This window comes from Hemicordylus capensis, chromosome 1 (genome assembly GCF_027244095.1).
Source record: "Hemicordylus capensis ecotype Gifberg chromosome 1, rHemCap1.1.pri, whole genome shotgun sequence".
In the NCBI taxonomy this organism is placed as follows: Eukaryota; Metazoa; Chordata; class Lepidosauria; order Squamata; family Cordylidae; genus Hemicordylus; species Hemicordylus capensis.
The window spans coordinates 228,309,272-228,326,398 of record NC_069657.1 but is presented as its reverse complement, the minus strand read 5'-3'; the positions used below and the strand labels follow the sequence as shown (position 1 = coordinate 228,326,398).

Below are 17,127 nucleotides of genomic sequence, written 5' to 3'. Positions count from 1 at the left end.
ATTACATCCTCAAGACCAACATAAGATCAATCTCACATGTTGGAATCTGGTCGGGTGGGGCCACTTCAAAGACACAGGCTGTAGCAGGAAACCTGGGCAGCAGAAGATCTTACACTTAATGGATATCTTTCATTCTCAATGGGTGCTGTTTCTGGGACAAGACATGGAAGGCTCAAAGGAGGCCTGGCAATATTAATCTCCACTTATTTGCGGGTTACAGTTTAATTGCTTAAACAATTTGCTATGACTATGCTAATATTCTTTGGCCCCAGTGCTCTATTATTAATTAATGTTTATCCATCATCCCAGCAATGGAAACCTATAATCTGCTCTGTGTGGAATGAGCTGGAGCAGTACATAAATGACCTTCTCTTGACCAACCCCAAAGCACTGGTGGTTATGGGGGGTGATTTCAATGCTTGGATGGGACATAGGAACATAGGAAGCTGCCATTTCTGAGTCAGACCATTGGTCTATCTAGCTCAGTATTGTCTTGGTCTATGCGACCAGGGTGAACCCTGCTTAGCTAAGGGGACAAGTCATGTTTGCTACCACAAGACCAGCTCTCCTCTCCAGATGTGGACCAGATGACCACACTCTGTTTTCACATCATCAACTACCTATCCTATGTCTGGAGTTTGAAATCGTGCCCCTTACTTGCTCTTCGAAGGATCAGAGAGCAAATTTTTCTGGGCTCTGTATGGTATAAATGTTAGTCAGATGTAACCTACAAATCCTAAATGGCTCAATGGAGAGTGACCATCCAGAAGAATATACCTACTTATCTGGGACAAAAACAAGTACTATGTAGGACAAAAAGAAAATATTGTGACAGCATAGATAGGCTCTTGACAGCATAGATAGGCTCTGGCCAGCCTGAGAAGCTGATGAAGCTATGGCAAAACGCTTGAATATCTGGAAAGAGCCGTATACCCTATTGGATATACATATCTCGACATGAAGTTCACATTTATCTACAATGGCATGTGGAGGCTGAGTCTGAGATTTATGGAACTTACATTCTATTGAGGCAACGCTCATAGCTGGACTTATCTTTGGAACCTGCACTTCTTAACTCCTGCATGGATGTTACTGAGACTACGCTACTGACAGTATCTATATCATCCGGCAGCCATGCACAGACATTATTTTCTTTTTGTCCCTCAGTACTGGCTGTTATTGGTTTGGTAGCCAGTTAGGGACAGTCAGCTTAGAGCCCTGCCTGCCTCATTCAGTTCTTTAGCAGCCCCACATTTGCCTTGTTTAGGAGTACTTCCACTAGATGGCTTTGACCATCATTATTCATGTTTGACTATTATCATTCATGTTTCATTATGTGATGTCATTTATGGTTCAGTCATTAATTTTCTTATCAATGTCTCATTGGTCGTTAGCATATATTTTCCATTGTTTTATTGTAATATATGATCTCTTAATACATTTTTGCCTTAGTCATGAGTGGGGTCTTTTTCCTCTGTTTTTGCTCAGTTGTATCCTCGTGACCGCCCTTGCTTTTGTCCTTGTTCTTAACCACTGGCTCAAATTAGCCCTTTGCCCTAGGGGCCTGGCCCCGTTAACACTGCAGGACAATTTCCAATCCTCTTGGAAGTGGGCAGTCTATGACAGAGTGGGGGTACTGGGTTTCTCTCCGCCTCTCCTCCTTGCTATGGACTGTAATAAGGCAAAAGTGGCCATTAAACAGAGGATCCTGGATACGGAACGCTAAGTAGAGTACCTGGTTTCCTGGCTTCAGACAACTCCAGGTTCACGGTCTCCCCCCGCCCCACATATTTGACACAGTTGAAAATACCAAGCCACAGAAGGGTGTTCACCCTTATTCGATATTATGCCCTTTCATCTGCTGTTTTGGAGGGGAAATACAGGAAGATTCCATTTGTGGAAAGGCTTTGCCCTGTGCCTCTGGGGAGGTGGAAACCAGTGAGCATGTACTCCTCTCTTGAAATTTCTGTAAAGATAGCCAAGATAAACTCATACTCCCTCTACTACTCAGCTGCCCTGGTTGCCCCAGCCAAGTCTACACTAAGATGCTGCTCTCAGGTGAAAAGCAGACTTTAACGTACAATGTTGCTAAGTTTTGCATGGCAGCATGCAAGATCCATCGGACCCTGACTGTACCCCATAATTCATGAAGCTGATTTTAACTAGATCGTCCTATTTTAGTTAGTAGCTTTATTTCCTTTTACTATATACTTTCTCTGTCTCTCTTTTCTAACATGGTAGATGTCTTTTATTTATTGAGAGTTGTATTTTATAATTGATTAATTTTATGTAGCAGATTTTAAACTATCGACTATTATCCATTTTAGTTAGCTGCCTTACTATTTCATTTAGATGTTTAATGTTATATTTTAGTTATATTTTATATTTTAGCTACCTTGCTTGTACTCCATAGTATATTTTAAATATGTTGTATTTTTAGACCCTTATTCTATTAGTCTAACTGTAATACAAATCTCAATCATAGTTTATAATAGTAATATATGTATCTATTTTACTGTATCACTGTATTATAACCTGTGTTTATTAACATGACTGATTGATTGATTGATTGATTGATTGTAGTCTGTTTATGCCACATAATTTAATGGAAGCCACTGGGGGAAGGGAAAGCCTCCTCATCTGCACAACTTGCCATTCTCATATGCATCAGCCTACTGCATGACAGTTCACTTCAGAAAGATTCTGTTTTGAGTGTGGCTATCAGTAGTAAAAAGAAAATGTCAAAGCTCTAGACTGCACCCTACCTCCTCTCTGGCTCTGATGATTCTCTAAATAATTCTATAGCTCTTTTATCTTGAATGTCTGTATGACAATAAGACATTTTTAAGGTTGCAGAGTTTGTCTTTTCTTCTTACAAATATAATCTTAATCCTTTTCAGTTTTCGCTATTTGCCTATGTCTTCATTTTAAAAGAGTAATCAGTCTGGAAGTATATAGAATATGCTCATGTTGGCAGTGATTGAAGCTCACAAATTTTTCTTGGCCCTAGGCAACCCTATTATCCAAATGACTGACAAGCACAGATCGACTGAGAGCCACAATGTCCCATTAGTTGCAAGGAGGTCATACCATGATATCCCTGACCTATTTAATTTCCCCAAAAGATGGTACTTCCATGCAGCAAAATATCAATGGCTTCTATCTCCCCTTCTTCCTTCACTGAATCAAGTGGCTGGAGGGACTAGAGAGCCATCCAGTCCAGTCCTTGCCTCAAGGTACGCTCCTCCACACATCAGCTCCTTAGAGCAAAAGCAAAGCAAGCATATCATAACCTGGGATGGCAAGGAAATAAGGCATATATGTAACACTGTAATGGCATGGGGTGTCAGTGACCAGATGGCCCTCCTCTGTGGAGGAGAAAAAAAATGCAAAGAATACAGCCAAATTCTCTACATGCTGGAATTTTACTTGGGTCAGAAACTAATACATATAGCTGGGATTCTTGCACGATCTTCTGTTGCACCACCCACAGAGAGCCCAGGCTCTGAGTGTACATTTAGGATTGCTCCTAAACTCCCATCTTACTCCCAGAAGTTCAAATGGAAGAATGTTAATACATGGGCTCAAATGCATAGACTCAAAAAGGAGGAGGAAGGGGAAACAACTTTAAGGGTTTTGACATCTTAAAAATTAAGGACCTTAAGGATTCATTGTGGCACCAGCTTTTGTGGGCTAAAGTCCTCTTCATCAAATGCATGAAGTGTTATTAGCTAATAGACAGACAGATAGATAGATGAAGAGAGAAAAATGTGAACAGTGAGGCCAAAAGTCCATGAAAAGAAAGAGTTAGTGGCAAGTCTGCACTCAAATGTGTATAAAATACAAACAGTAATCCATCTGCCACTGCAGCAACTGGTTATAATGTTTTCTTTCTGGCTATGGAATGATAATTTAACACCTCCAGTATGAAATAAATTTCTGATCCCAATTAAGCCCAAATAGAATAGAATCAAATTTGCTGATACGTTTTAATTCAGCAGTCTCATGCTGGAGCTTCTGTTTGAAGTCTTTTTGTTGAAGTATGGCGATTTTGAGGTCAGCAGCAAAGTATCCTGGAGGATTCAGATGGTGTGTGGTGGCAAACTTAGTTCTACCCTATCCGTGTTTAATTAGAGCGAAATCCCACCCAGTGTAATATGACTTGTAGCCAGGGGAGTCATATTAGTGGGATGTTCTCCCACTGACTTGCTGCATGATGCCATTTTTGATATTAGCTTTCTGTTCATTTATTCTCTTGTGTAGAGACTGACAAAATGTAGTTTTTGTGGATTTTTTTTGACAAAATGTTGTTATGCTGCTGTAGAAATAGTCTAACAGAGGCTATGTTTACACAATTGCTTTTCTGCCCCCAGGAGTTAGCCAGGATTGGTGGGTGAGCCCAGCACATGATCATTCTTGTTGCTGTGGTGCTGCACCCACATGATCCTAGTTAGCCGCTCTGGGGGAGCAGATCATGGGAGCAATTAGTCTTTAAGGACACAGCTGGGAGCCAGGCAGCCCCCACGCCCTGTCCTCACACTGGCAAGCTTTCATCATGTCACCAGCCACACTTCCATGGGCTCTGATGTCAGAGTGGGTGGCCGCAGCATTTCTGGGTGTGCTTGGCTACACTTGGCAATCCCCGGAGTGCTCTGGAAGCTCAGCTAACCAGTGGTGGGAGAGCCACTGAAGCATGTGGGGGCTGCAGCGACCCCTTCCCTGCTAATCCTTCCAGTTGGAAGCAAGAATGCACTAATGAGAATTATCATTATTATCAACAACACTCCATTGGAAATGCATGAAATCCTAATCTGAATAACTGGAAATAATAATAGTTTTTTTAGTCAAGTATGGTGAAATAAAGTTTGGGCAATGTAGCATAATAGGACATGGGTTGCTCTTGGCTACAATCTTTTTTATGTGTATTCAAATGTACTGACATGTATAGAGATACTTGGGTAGCTATGTATACATATTTATTATTCTTCAGAAGATAGGGGGGAATTGTTACCAAGTTTGATTTACAGATATTAGGGATAGAAGCATAGCTATCTGGCTGTGGCACCTGTATCCATTTCTTTCTTATTATTATTAACCAGGTTACGATTTTTTTTTTTACAAAGTGTTATATTTTAGAGTGTAAGATATAGGCCATTGAAGAAGACCATTTTTGGTCGAAATGTGTTTGACAGGCCTTTAGGACATATCAAGAAAACTTGTTTTGAAATTTATTATTATTATCCTGAAAATCAATAAGAAAGTTTACGTGGCTTCATCTCTTTCTTCTGGATTGGTGAAATTACTAAGTACAACTTCATTACTAATTGGAGATTATGGACTGTGCTATGGATACCCATTGTCCTCCGTACATCAATGAACCATTTTCTTTTGGAATCTTAATATAATCTTGGATATTGATGAGATTGGACATTGGACATAACCCGCTAATAATTATAGGACTCTACCCATATAGGGAGTTTGTATGATATTATGGCCTTTTAAATCAACAAAATTTTAATGACTAATTGTGGTATATTTGATGTTTTTAACTACAGTATAGTTTTACTAGTTTATAATAAATGTGCCATTATACAACTGTGACCTTAGATATATTATTGTATTTATATAGTAATAACATCGGATTCTTTGTAGATTGTTAAGCTTACATCATGTCACCAGCCATGCTAACATTGGCTCTGATGCCAGAGTGGGCAACCACATTTCCGGGTGTGCTTGGCCACGCCTGGCAATCCCCAGAGTGCTTTGGAGCTGCTCAGGCCACCCAAGGAGGTGGGAGAAACAGAACACATGGGGTGGCTGCAGTAACCCCTTCCCTGCCTTGGAGTGCTCATTTGGGTCACAACCCGGCAGCTTCTGAATCATCCCAGCAGGGAGGGAATGGCCTCTGTTAGACTACTCCTACAATAGCAGGGAGGGAAGATGCAGGCACACTGAAAGGACTGGATGGACAAGGCAGCTGTGCAATCAGACAGCCCTGTATGAACCCTGGGTTGGGTTAGGCAAGTCCAAGAACCCTGGAGCATCCTGGGCAGCACTGCCTATGGTATCGGGGCACTGCCTGTGCCCATGATGGGCAAGTGTGCCTTCCAAGAAGAGAGGACAGGGAGGGAATAATCCCCTTAGCTGGCCACTGTGAGTGGGAGAGGTGGAAGAGGACGAGGGGATGGCATTCCCCTCGGGGACCTCTTGCTCTCCGGTTGGGTTAGCAAGCAGGAGTATGCCTCAGTTTCTCCCCTCCCATCAAATTGGCATCTGTTCCATGCTCCAGCAAAATTAATTGTCCGACAACTGATTTGTGCCAACAACTGATTTGTACTGCAACAGGGAGTACAATTTTTTGAAGGGGGCTTTGGCCCCCAACTTCACCAACTGGTGAAGAATAGAAATACAAAAAGGAAGCCCCTTCAGACCAAGGGCAACCTGTGCAACTCTCCCCATCCCCATCTTTCCCTGATCACATGTGTCACGATCACACACATACATCTTCTCCCTGCAAGTGGGCAAGCACCATCCCATGCCACTGGTCCCATAAGCAGAGGACCTGGCTGCTATCTGGCAGCATCTGATAGTGGAGTGTGAGGCTGCTGGTCATGAATTGCTGGCCATTGAATGCTGTGCTGTAGCAGGAGTGTGGGTGTTGAGGCAAGTCTGGGTGGGCAATGTAGTTATGGATGATGTAGTGTGCTGCCAGGCACAGTGCAGCCAAAGACATTCTGGCTGTGTGTCCATGGGGTGTGGTCTAGAGCATCAGTGGTACACTCTGGGTGCACCTGTCTATCAGCAGCATTAGGTAGCCAGGCACTGTGTGGGGTGCAGATTCTCACGATCAGGAGATCTTGGTTAGGTCATCAGGCTGAGTGACTAGCCCTGGATTAAATATCCTGGTTAATGGCATAGAACTTAGCCAGGATTCCCACTGCACACAGATTGTCACGATCACTTTGTCAGTCAATCCCATTTAACTAGGACTAACATGGTTGTGAGAATGTGGCAAGAATATGCCACCAAAAAAAATTTCCTTTATTATCCAGCAAAAACAGATTTGCTTGGGATGGTGATCTAACTAATATACCATACAAATGGGACCTGCAAGAAAAATTTGCAGCCCCTGAAAGGAGTGCTCCATTTAGGACTGCAGCCAGCCTGGAAATCTGAACAGAGCAGTGGTTCATTTCTCTGTTAAAATTGTTCCCCAACCTGAGCTCTTTTTTTTAATACAAAAGACAGACAGGGGAACAGATATGTAAAGCCAGAGACAGCTTTCATTAGTCTGGGCATCAGACAGTAATGTTCTACCCTCCTACAGCAGGGGTGGAGCAATAAAGCCTGGGCAGAGAGGTTTGTGTGGAGCCACAGGACCCGCTCCTACCCTGCTGCTCCAGAGCAGGGCTGCCCTACCTTTTTACCTTGGGCTTAACCAAAGTAAGAGGGGAGAGGCCCCATCTTAGCATACAGCCCTGATCATGTGTGTGATCAGGGCTCTTTGCAGCAGCTCCCGGCAGCCTGGCTCACTTCCAACCTTTGACTGCCACCTATAGAGTGGCCAGGAAGCTGGAAGCTGCTGCATTGATGTGGGCAGCCTCTCTGCTTAGCCCATAGGCGTGTAGCTATAATTGAGCAAAAGGGTTCAAAGAACCTGGTCCCTCAGCCACTGAGGACTCCACAGCTCCACCCCTCCCTATTTTCTTCATTATCTCCCTCACTCTGAGGGGCCACCAGGGTGTACACGGGCCCCCTCTCCCCTAGCTATGCCCATGGCTGCCCATGCAGTGGACTGTGGGATACTGGAGGACTTCCTCCTACAGATCCCTGCTGGAGACATCTCCACTGTGCTGATCATATGTGCATGTGGTGTGGTGGAGCACAGGTGAGGGAAGGTGGGTATAATCCCGCTTTCCCCACAGCCCTTCCTAGCCCCAGGGATTTTGGTGATATGAACGACCTTAGTATCTTTTCCCCTTAACTGAGAAAGTAAGTGACAAGGGCTATTTAGATTAGAAAAACAGATCGTGGTGAACAGGTAAAGCGCTCCTTTCCCTTGCTGCTGCTTTGATCAAGTTTAGAGCCCTACACCGGGCTCTGAAATTAAGGTTAAAAAATGAACCCTGCAGGTCACACCTAATTGCACTCTCAGTTGTGATGCGTGCTATCCAAACTCACATGGAGAAATTATTGCAGTCACAGCTGAATCATTATTAAGCACACTTGTTCTCAAGTGGCATTTTTACTTAGCTTAGACTACAGCTACAATTGTATGCACAAGCATGGCTACTAATTCTACTGAACTTGAGATGTCATTCTAATTCAGCATTGATAAGTTTGCCACCACATATCATTTGATGGATACCAATGCTGATAAAAGGGTAGTTCTGTTGCAGTGAGTTTGAATAGCGTCCACTAATGGTAACAATGGAGCAACTAAGGAGTGCAGTGATTTCCACCTCCCCCTCCCAAAAATGTTTTTATTAGTATTATAGGTAGAAACAGAAAGGTTACATCTCTGAGAGTCCAACAGAACCATGCAAGTTTACATACAAAGTCATATCCATCAAAACCAGAACATAAGAAAAATACAATAGTATTAATTGTGTCTAGAAGGTCCAAAACTAGGCATCAATAGCTATCGAAAAAGAATCTTGAACCCCTCAAGGGAAAAAAAATATGCCCCAACCTGATTGATCATCATACTGTCAGGCAGTCTAAAGAGGAGAGAACCAACCCAGCTATGACATACAAAATAGAAATAATCCGAGCACAGAACCAGACATCCCCAATACTCTTTGGTATGAGCTCCACCCCACAAACCCACAAGCTCAAAAAACATTGTTAAGTATTGATGATTAGATTCTATTTTCTATAGGAGAGAGTATAAGATCCCTTGCTCCAATTTTGTGCTACATCTGATTTGAAACCTATATAAATAAGAATAAGAAATGAAATTTATCCAAAAACTTTCATTAAGTGAGTTAATTGAATCTTATAATATATATGTTTAATAAAATATGTTTTATTATGTATTGTTCTTCAATACTAAACAAAGAGGGAATTTCTAGAGCCAGCGTGGTATAGTGGTTAGAGTGCTGAACTAGGACCGGGGAGACCCGAGTTCAAATCCCCATTCAGCCATGAAACTAGCTGGGTGACTCTGGGCCAGTCACTTCTCTCTCAGCCTAACGTACTTCACAGGGTTGTTGTGAAAGAGAAACTCAAGTATGTAGTACACCGCTCTGGGCTCCTTGGAGGAAGAGCGGGACATAAATGTAATAATAATAATAGTAATAATAATAATAAAAGTCTTGGATCTTCTAATCTTTTCTGTCTCAGCTGCATAGCAAAATACTATAAAGTTCAATTGCACCTCTCTTCCACTTGAATTTCAGTGTTATAAATAACAGATGAAGGAATCTATTTCCACCTTATTTAATCATACTAATGTACAGAATGGAGGGGAAAGGAAACAGTCCATCAGTACCAAATCATGTCTTAATTTGACCCTTCCGCTTAATATGAACTTGAAGGTGAGCCAATAATTAATTGTATTGATTTAGGAAGTGTATTCCCCCCACCCCATGGTATCATGCCCTAAGGGAGAACAAAGATCCTGAACATTTGTTCCCTTTCTCTTCACTGTTTCCTGCTTTCTCTTCACGCCCTTCTGAAATAATTAGTCAGAAAGCAATACCCCTCCCAATGTGGAACATGGTCAACAACCTTGCTAGGGGCAAAGAGGAATTTCATATATAGGATGGTACGAAGAACACACATCTGATGGTTTTTGTGACTAGTTGGACTACCAGTGCAGCTCATCCTGCCCTGGCAATCTTGACCAATTACATGCCACAACCAATTTGCCTTTTAATTGTTGAATATGCATTCTAAAAGGCAAGGACATTGCCATTGATTAAATGCACTGCACTGCTTGCTTAAAAAAAAAAAAAAGTCAAGATACATCCAAAATGTTAATACTCTTCAACAGGCAGTAAAAGCCTGATGTCAAAAATACCTGGATTTTATTCTTAGTGTTATAATGATGCTAGCCTCAATGATGCTATGCTAACCCATAGCAAGATATTTCAGAGTCCTGTAATGTATAAGGAAGGGCTGCCCTGTGTATGTATTTGGGTGGGGAGTGGCTTCTGTGCTCTGGAGTTGATGTGTGTTCCAGAGCTGGAGAGGAGGAGAACATAACCTTTCATGAAAGGCAGGAAACAAGAAATATCGTCAAACAATTAAAAAATTAAATTGATAGATAGATAAACTTCCAAACCAATATAGATAGATAGATAGATAGATAGATAGATAGATAGATAGATAGATAGATAGATTTGACCAGTACAGAAGCAAGAAGGCGGAGGTAGGGGGAACACAAGATCAGGTCCATACAATAATATAGCAACAACAACTTTATGAATATACAGTAGTATAGTAGATTACTCCAGTAGATTACCCATTAGATGCCGCCGTATATTCATTGCTATTACACAAAACCTAGCCACGTTGGGTAACGTGGGCTTGATGGTCTGATAAGAGAAATAAAATATATGCTTCATCTCCTCTGCCTGGTAGGTCCTTAATCAAGGGTAAAATTAATGATTCACATGAATCCCTGTACAAATTACAGTATAATAAAACATGACCCACATCTCTATGGCCTGTGTGCTACATGGAGAGTAACGTTCAGAATAAGGAATCCCACCATATCTACCATATAAAACTGCTGAAGGCAATACATCAAAGCGGGCCAGCACAAATGCTCTACGATATTTGGAAGTTATTAGGGCTTGACAATAATCAGCTGGCTTGGTGCTAAAAGCATGTCTCCATGATTTAAGTCATTTTGGGGCCTTGCTTATCTCCTGTTGCCATTCCATATCCAATATTCTTTGCTTTACAGCCTTTTTTGCTTGTTCGTAGCCCAAGGATTGCAGTACTTCAAGGGAAAAGCCAAAAAGGCAAGCTTTTCTTTAACAACTGACTTCCACTGTGATTGGAAACTATCTTCAAGCATCAGTGGGGCAAGACCCATTGGTGAGAATACCACCTTCAGCCAGTAGTTAAGGGTGGTAATCCACACTCGGGTTTCCACTCGCATGACTCCTAATTCCAATCTTAATGCTGTGTTAGAGACATGTTTAGGGACTTGCATAATTGATCTTAGAAACTTAGATTGTACTGTCTCTATCTGGGCAAGGTTAAAGTAAGGACCCCACTGTGCACTAGACTGTGTATAGTAACTGTGCTACTACTTTTGCCTCAAATAATTTCAAAACCACAGGGACATATCACCCTCCTTTGGTATGAGAGTAGGATATAATGGCCGAGGCACTCCCCTGTGCTACTTGTGAAGCACAGTCTAGGTGTGCATCTCTCCGACCTGCAGAATGGAAGGTTATTCCTAGATAGCTAAAACAGTGTGCCTGGTCTATTCTGTTGCCATTGATATACCAACTATTGTCCTTAACTCTCCTGGCAAAGATCGTTATTTTCATCTTTTGATAATTTATCAGCAGCTTTTCCTCCTCACAGAATTGCGCAAAGGATTTTAAATTAAATTAAAATAGCTAACACTTTGCAAAAGGGCTCCATGAGATGCATAATTTTTTAGACTGCTTGACCCAAATGGCTCTCATGAATAAAAACAACAAAACAAATTAATAACCCATTATTTAAAAGAACTTTAGCATATGGAATCACCCCTCCATGAATATGGCCACAGCTTCACAACAGTGATTCCCACAATCATGGCAGAACATGGTCAGGAAGAGTGAAGACAGAACCACATGCTAAAGTGTAGTGAAAGTGGTTTGAACACCCATCCACTGCATTCTAAGCATTAATGTTCAGGGCAGAGAATGAATGTTTTGGGTGGAGACAGCATATGTATCTGTGTTTATCCAATGCTGAAGGTGTATCCATGGAGGGCCCAGGCACATTTTCATAGGTGTGCTTCCCCAGAGACAACAGAATCATCTCATGATGCCTTTCTGAAATGCACCAACTGGATCTGTACTTTTATAGGAGAAAAGTGTAATGCCATTAAATGCTTTTCACTAGTTTTTCCAGTAAACTATGTGCTGAGATAAATGTTACAACAATTCTCCTACATTGCTTTATCCCAAAGGCATCCTCTTCTTGAAAATCACAGTGGTTTTAATCTAAAGAGCACTTATTTTGATCCTTTAATCCAGCTGGCTTTCTGCTGGGGGAGGAAACTAAAATGATGTTGCCATCTTATATAATTATATAGCAGATTACTTGGTTGGTTTAGCTTGGTTTAGTCAAATGCCTTTCAGTGAAGGACAACGCAGATTCGGAACTGGAAAGTGCTGCTGCTGTTTATACTTTCATGCTCCTGTTTTAAAATTATTGATAACAGTCCTTTGTTTCCAAGCAAAGAGTGGCAATGGAAAAACTTCATTGATTGCATGGCCATTGTTTACTTAACACTAGCATCATCAGTGACTTAACACAGCAGCAATATTTTACAGAAAGCCTGGGTGTTTTCCACACAGGACCTTTAGTTCACATCTCCACGGAATGGATGGTATGCACAGGACCTTTAGTTCACATCTCCTCACTTTTCCACACAGGACCTTTAGTTCACATCTCCTCGGAATGGATGGTCAGCCAGATTTGCCCAGAAGTCCCTGTGAGCTGTCAGGGAGCACTTCACATACAATTCAGACTTTTCATTGTACATTAGAGTGTAGCCCGGTTTATATCCAGGGTAAAAAAATCCACTTTTTGCATCGGGTTTTGTGTGTGTGTTGTTTTTTGTTTTGGGGGGTGGGGGCGTCAAATTTGTAGTAAAACCTCACAATAAACCTGCGGTAAAGCCTGCTGGGTGAAAAACGCCCTGCTCAGAGTTATAGCACTTCAAGAACTCTATGATCATGGGGAGAGCAAAAAACCCAGACAAGCAAAGGTTAGGAGCAGATCACAGTTCAGAACATCACTTACTTCTATAATCCAGGATTTCCAGCAACTCTTCCTGGCCCTGCCAGTTCTGGAACACCTGGGATGTAGGGAATGTTACAGATTTTTTCATCATTTGTGGTATAAAAAGGCACTTCTGTAAAATTTGAGGTTTCAACTTGCAGTTTTCAATCTTACTGCAAAATTTTATTTCCACATTTTTACTTTCTTCTTCTTACCAGGAGTGGTTTTCTCAAATTCCAATCATATTTATCCCATTATTAGCAATCACTATGTCCAGGAAAGGAAATATATGTTAGAAATGATGTTATGGAAGTGATGGATTTATCTGTTTTGAACAAAACCTTTCAGATTAATTCAGAGAATGTTTTATTTTATGCCTATTACGTACTAGCAGTTGCCACAATGAACCATGATTGCATCTATATTTTTTCAGCCAGTCCCCCAAAACAAGATATGAGAAGGATGTGGTCTCTTCAGCTGCCTGCCAAGAGAATTACAAAAATGTAAAATGAAATATGAATCAATAAATTGGTTTTGATTCCTTGTTATATCTCTTTAATATGCACCCCCACCCCAAAATAAAAACTTCCAGAAAGAGTATTTTAGAGAACAGACAATATACAAGGTGCATTACCAAGGTGCATCTGCAATCACCTTATATCACACTAATATTAGTAATATATTTCCACTAAGATATGCTGACTTTGCACAATATTGCAGGTCTAGACGTGATGTAGCCAGAATTGCATGCATGTTGCAATGGGCAGGCAGATGTGTTTATGTGCATATGTTCAAGATGGGAATGCTTGTTCTCCATCTGGCACCTAAAACAGGAGGGGGGAAACGGATTCCAAACTGAGAAGTAGTAATATCTGGCTAATTGCTGGATCTGTCTCCCCAGTCATGGGGAATGTCCTGTCTGCTGAAGTCTCATGGCCTGAGGGCAACTGATTTGCTCAGTGGCTTAAAAAGAAGACATCAAAATTACAAAAACATCACTATTGTTTGCCTCCCATTTCAAGGAAACCAAAGGATTTGGGAGAAAATAGGTCACATGCACTTCATCCCAAGTCACATGGCTCTCATTCAGAGGCCAATGAGGTTTTAGACCTCTATGCATTTGAACAAGATATCACTGTAATTGTATCCATTTGCATTTTTCATCTTTTCTCAACATAGAAAGACTGACCATCTGTTTGAAACCCACATCAAACTAAATCATTTCCAAAGCTGCTTTTTTGGAGGTAAGAAGATTTAAAATATTGTTTTGGCGGAGCACAACTGCTGTTTAAAAAAAGTGTTCTACCCCAGTGTGTATTACTGGGACACACTGATAATATTCTATAGCATATGAGATAAACGCATCCTAAAGTCTTTTAAATGTATTACGTGATCTTCTCAAGATCACTTGATAGGAAATCCAAAACAAGGCATCATGGATTTTAATATTTTCTCTTGGAAAAACAAACAGAAACCTTGTTAATGGTGGCATCTTGTAAGTGAATAGCTTTCATTATTTTTGCTCAAGTGTTTATGTGTACCATTGCTCCTAATACCGTGACATATTAGTGTCTTTCAAATAATGTAGTGTGATGATTAAACGTAAACATGACAGAAAATGTTTCTCAATATATGTTTCTTGGATATTCAGCCAACCTCAGTATGGACTGGAGTATATCAGATCTAGAATATTCATAATTCTGAAGTGGTGGGAAAGCTCTATTACAAAAAGCACAAATCATTGTCATGGAACTCATTATTACTTTTAATTTAATACCTAATCTATATGTAAAAAACAAGTTATTTAATATTTTGTTTCTTCTCTTAATCTTGTGCTTTACAGAGAATTAATAAATAAAGTTAGATTTGGGAGGAAAACATATAAACTAATACCAAAAGAAGGGTGGTAGTCAATTTTAATTTTGTCCGTAAGAGTTGCCTAATATAAAATCAAACTGACATCAAAAACCAATTTTATAAACACATTTTGATATCTGACATCTATTTCAATATAATGCAGAGCTACATTAAAGAATGTGTAAGTTTAAAATCTGATGCCCCTGTTAAATAAGTAACTTTAGAGCAATTATATTTGCAGATCTCTTTGTAGTAATATTTACATTCTGGAATTTGTCTTATTGAGAGATCATTTAATTTTTTATTTATAATGTGTTTCTTGCTGTGTTCTAATTTCCCTAAAATAAATCAAACATCACATACTATAACATTTGAATATGCATTAATTATTATAGAATGAAAAGAATGTTAAGCAAATATTAATCCAGGTCTGTATTTCCATATGGGTTAAAAATGCAGGGGCGGGGGAGTAGCATTTGGCTATAGATATTCCCAATTCCCGATTTTAAAGTTAATGCTTTAGATTACGGGAAAGTAAATACTTAGGGTATTTTCTTTCCAGTTTCATCAACTGAACATTTTAACGGATTTGCTCTATCTCTGTAAATTCTTAATATTATCAGCCATATTATAGCTTCTTTCAAATCAAAAAGTCAACTTAATGATATCACAATTTCTCTGTTTTACATATATTGACCCCCATATTTCTATATATTGTAGTACACAGTGCAGGAAATATGAAGATTTTACATATTTACAAGCACAAATTCCACCATTTCCTTCCACATTGTTAATTGTGGTACGCTGTGTCCCAACAGCCTGCCTGTTACCTGTTACATTCTGTTGTAAAATAATTCCCAATGAAATCAGAGGAATGAAATGCATATCTGATTGCAGCATTTCAGCCCTAATTAGAAAATACTAGGAGTGTAGAAGTACTGTGTGTTTTGTGATTCAGAAGAGCAAATATATATTTCTGCTACTGCAGAGATCCAACTGCAGGTTTTCTGAATAATGGGATGGAAAAATGGCTTCCATATTATTTCTTTACTTCATATAGTCCCAACTACAATATGAGAATTGGGCTGTAATCCTAGGCACACTTATCTAGGAGAAGGCTTCCTGGAGCACAGTGAGACTTGTTTCTCAAGAAACATGCATAGGATTGCTCTTCATATTGCATGGATAGTATAATAGAGGAAGCATTTCTTAGCATTAGCTCTATCAGAGACTAACTATGGTCCACATTTCACACTACAAATGTAATGGAAAACATAAAGCTATGGCTGCTGTATTTACACATTACAGGATATAATGAAGCTGGTGAGCTTATTATGGTAATTGTCCAGAAAGGTCAGTGTCAAATTATAGATTTTGCAATCAATATACAGTTGCAAACATTTTTGCTGCTAATAATTCAGAACAACAGTTATTGTTGGCAGAAGGTTGGTAGAGATGACAAGCACAGTGTTCTGTCCAAACCAAGAATGGAACTGAAAGAAGAACGTAGCACATTGAATATGTATATCTGTGAGCCTGTGTGTATATGAATGCATGCTCATGAATACTGAAACCCTGACAATATTGTAACATTGGTATCTTTACTTTTAAATAATTATTTATCGCCATTTAAAATGCAGGAAACTACTTTGATGGGAAGCAGAGATATCATTTCGGAATTTAGCGTGGGAGGGGAGTTTCCAGGGGAAGGATAACATTCAGAAACAACCAAAAGCCCACTCTTGTATAGATACAAGGTTGAATGGCTAAAATAGTGTTAATTATATCTGTTTTTAAATATTATTTTATATAAAAATATATTTAATATAGCATTAAAATATTGTATTTTATATTATATATTTTATATTATTTTTGGTTTTATATCTGGTAATGATGTATCAGCACAAAACAAATGATCACACATAGACTTTTATTTAAGAGATTTGTGCCTGTGTCATAAATGAGACCACACAAGTGTTCTTTGGCCTGGGGCGGCAGTGGTGGCCCCCATTAACCATAAATGTGGCTCCCTAATTGTTTATTGGCCCTGTGTGAAGCTTTGGCCAAAGGTGAATACTCTGCACAACTGTCCAGCCCCTGGCACTATGTGGAGGCAACCATTTTGACAATGCAGTACTACACTTTGTCCAGTGCAGGGGGCTCCTGTAAGGGGAAAAGCTCTCTTAAAGGGCTCTCCCAGCACTGAGAAAAGCACAGGGCTGTGCAGAGGCCGGCATAATGGAGGAATGGCTCTCCCATTAAAGGTCCTGCCAAAGTGGCTCCCCCCTTGGAAAACAGTGAAGACCACTG

The 17,127-nt window shown here is 40.2% G+C and overlaps 2 protein-coding genes across 5 annotated transcripts in view; one reads left to right on the top strand and one right to left on the bottom strand.

Moving 5' to 3' along the window:
* The window catches only part of RAB17 (RAB17, member RAS oncogene family), a 74,390-nt gene extending 61,390 nt beyond the window's left edge, over positions 1-13,000 (bottom strand). Inside the window, exon 1 of the mRNA XM_053286255.1 lies at positions 12,982-13,000. The gene's annotated coding sequence lies outside the window, so the exon portion shown is untranslated. The remainder of the gene's footprint in view (positions 1-12,981) is intronic.
* Positions 13,001-14,073: 1,073 nt separating this feature from the next.
* Positions 14,074-17,127, top strand: part of PCBP3 (poly(rC) binding protein 3) — a 114,443-nt gene continuing 111,389 nt past the window's right edge. Inside the window, exon 1 of one of the 4 annotated variants that reach the window (XM_053286235.1) lies at positions 14,074-14,204. The gene's annotated coding sequence lies outside the window, so the exon portion shown is untranslated. The remainder of the gene's footprint in view (positions 14,205-17,127) is intronic. The other 3 variants (XM_053286237.1, XM_053286241.1, XM_053286238.1) reach the window with 3 other exon arrangements.